The following is a 3,262-nucleotide window of genomic DNA, read 5'->3' on the forward strand; positions in this document are numbered from 1 at the left end:
ATTCCTTTTGTCCTGGTCGCTTTCTCTTTGAGTGTCGTCATTTATTTTTTTCTTTTTTAGTTCTTTTAGTTTTTACCTTTTTTAGTTTTTTTTAGTTTTTTAGATGAAAATTTTTTTTAGTTTTTTCCTTTTTTTCTTTTTAGTTTTTATTGGTTTTTACCTTTATGTTAGCTTATTTTTCAGTTTTTTCCTTTTTTTTAGTTTTTTTTATTTTTTATTTTTTTTAGTTTTTTACCTTTTTTTAGTTTTTTTAGTTTTTTTAGTTTTTTTAGTTTTTTAGCTTTTTTACTTTTTTTATTAGTTTTTAGTTTTTTTGTAGTTTTTGCCTTTTTTTAGTTTTTTCAGTTTTTTTTTTTAGTTTTTTATTGGTTTTTACCTTTATTTTAGCTTATTTTTCAGTTTTTTCCTTTTTTTTAGTTTTTTTTAGTTTTTAGTTTTTTTAGTTTTTTACCTTTTTTTAGTTTTTTTAGTTTTTTTAGTTTTTTAGCTTTTTTATTTTTTTATTAGTTTTTAGTTTTTTTTGTAGTTTTTGCCTTTTTTTTAGTTTTTTTAGTTTTTTAGCTTTTTTATTAGTTTTTAGTTTTTTTTTGTAGTTTTTGCCTTTTTTTAGTTTGACAACTTATTTTTATATATATAGATAGTTTTTTTTTTTACTTATGTCCTGGTCGTCATTTATACTCCCTGTGTCCCGGTGCTTTGTTGATTGCTAATCGAACATTCCTTTTGTCCTGGTCGCTTTCTCTTTGAGTGTCGTCATTTATTAGTTTTTTCCTTTTTTTCTTTTTAGTTTTTTATTGGTTTTTACCTTTATTTTAGCTTATTTTTCAGTTTTTTCCTTTTTTTTAGTTTTTTTTTATTTTTTATTTTTTTTAGTTTTTTACCTTTTTTTAGTTTTTTTAGTTTTTTTAGTTTTTTAGCTTTTTTACTTTTTTTATTAGTTTTTAGTTTTTTTTGTAGTTTTTGCCTTTTTTTAGTTTTTTCAGTTTTTTTTTAGTTTTTTATTGGTTTTTACCTTTATAGTTTTTTTAGTTTTTTAGCTTTTTTATTTTTTTTATTAGTTTTTAGTTTTTTTTGTAGTTTTTGCCTTTTTTTAGTTTTTTCAGTTTTGACGTCACCTGATCCAGTTTTTTCAGGTGACGTCACCTGACCCATCCATACATCCACAGACAGACAACTTATTTTTATATATATAGATATATATATATATATATATATATATATATATATATATATATATATATATATATATATATATATATATATATATATATATATATATATATATATATATATATATATATATATATATATATATATATATATATATATATATAAAAGTTGTATGTGTGTTATGTCTGTCAAGTGACGTCATGTCTGTGTGTCTTTGGAAAAGGGTCACATAGGTAAGTGTGAAAAGCATAATAACAATAACGTTTTGTTTTGATTCAATTAATCTATAGATATAAAAATAAGTTGTTTGTCTGTGTATCTGTCTACTGACGTCATGTTTGTGTGTCGACTGACGTCATGTTTGTCAACTGACGTATCTATATATATAAAAATAGATAAGTTGTCTGTGTGCCTGTCGAGTGACGTCATGTTTGTGTGTCGACTGACGTCATGTTTGTCGACTGACGTCATTATAAGGATTGAGCTGTATGCGTCATGAAGTTGTTTGTCGACTGACGTCATGTTTGTCAACTGATGAAATTACAGACCGGGGCACAAATAACGACCGGGACACATGGGAATATAAATGACGACCGGGAACCTCAAAGAGAAATTACAGACTGGGACACCGGGACACAGGGAATATAAAAGACGACCGGGACACAGGGACACAACTACAACAGGGACGCCGGGGGCACAGGGAAGATATATAAATGACGACCGGGACCCATGGATTGTTCGAAGAGAAATTACAGACCGGGACACAAATGACGACCGGGACACCGGGACACAGGGAATATAAATGACGACCGGGACACTCAAAGAGAAATTACAAACTGGGACACCGGGACACAAATGATGACCGGGACACAAGGAATATAAATGACGACCGGGACACAGGTACACATCATTAGAATAATGAGGTATAGATCTGAATACAGATTGTTTTTCCCATGGACAATTATATGTTGCATGTTCAAGAGTCAGTAAACCTGACAATCTATTTATATGCACAGACAATGGGACAGCGAAGAATGTTGTATATTCGCAAGTTTTACGCAATTAAAAACACACACACACATATTCGCGCCACCCCAACACCTAGTTGGTGGGGGCGCTTCGCGCCCCCCCCCAAGCCCCCCCCGCGCGCGTAAGTCGTTACGCGCCATATTAGTTACGCGCCATTGTAGTTGTCTCCCTATGTCCAACCTGTGAATATAGATATATATATATATATATATATATATATATATATATATATATATATATATATATATATATATATATATATATATATATATATATATATATATATATATATATATATATATATATATATATATATATATATATATATATATCTATATATATAAAAATAAGTTGTCTGTGTGTGGATCTGTGGATGGATCAGGTGACGTCATGTTTGTCCGCATATGACGTCTGAATTATTTCACACTAATACAAAATAAGAAAAAAAACTAAAAAAGGTAAAAACTACAAAAAAAACTAAAAAGAAAAAAAAACTAAAAAAGCTAAAAAACTAAAAAAAAATAAAAAAAGGTAAAAAACTAAAAACTAAAAAAACTGAAAAAACTAAAAAAAGGCAAAAACTACAAAAAAAACTAAAAACTAATAAAAAAACTAAAAAATCTAAAAAACTAAAAAAACTAAAAAAAGGTAAAAAACTAAAAAAAAACTAAAAACTAAAAAAGAAAAAAACTAAAAAAAGGAAAAGACTGAAAAATAAAAGAGAAAAAGAAAACTAAAAAAATATGAATAAAAATACAAAAAAATAAAAAAGATAAAAACTACAAAAAAACTAAAAAGAAAAAACGAAAAAAAACTAAAAAAGCTAAAAAAATAAAAGAAGCAAAAATCTAAAGAAGGTAAAAACTACAAAAAAAAAGAAAACAAAATAAAAAAATCTAAAAAAGCTTAAAAACTAAAAAAAAACTAAAAAAAGATAAAAAACTAAAAAAAGAAAAAACCATAAAATAAACTAAAAACTAATAAAAGAAAATAAAAAAAGCTAAAAAACTAAAAAAACTAAAAAAAACTAAAAAAGGTAAAAACTAAAAGAACTAAAAAAGAA

The 3,262-nt window shown here is 25.9% G+C and overlaps 1 long non-coding RNA gene across 1 annotated transcript; it reads right to left on the reverse strand.

Annotated features, from left to right (window-relative positions):
• On the reverse strand, positions 1-1,192 carry LOC136037627 (uncharacterized). The gene is made up of 2 exons (XR_010619993.1): positions 1,013-1,192; positions 1-376 (listed from the first exon to the last, which is right to left on the reverse strand). It is a non-coding gene; the product is annotated as an uncharacterized LOC136037627 (long non-coding RNA).
• Between the last annotated feature and the right edge of the window lie 2,070 nt (positions 1,193-3,262).

Source organism: Artemia franciscana, chromosome 17 (assembly GCF_032884065.1).
Source record: "Artemia franciscana chromosome 17, ASM3288406v1, whole genome shotgun sequence".
Taxonomy (NCBI): domain Eukaryota; kingdom Metazoa; phylum Arthropoda; class Branchiopoda; order Anostraca; family Artemiidae; genus Artemia; species Artemia franciscana.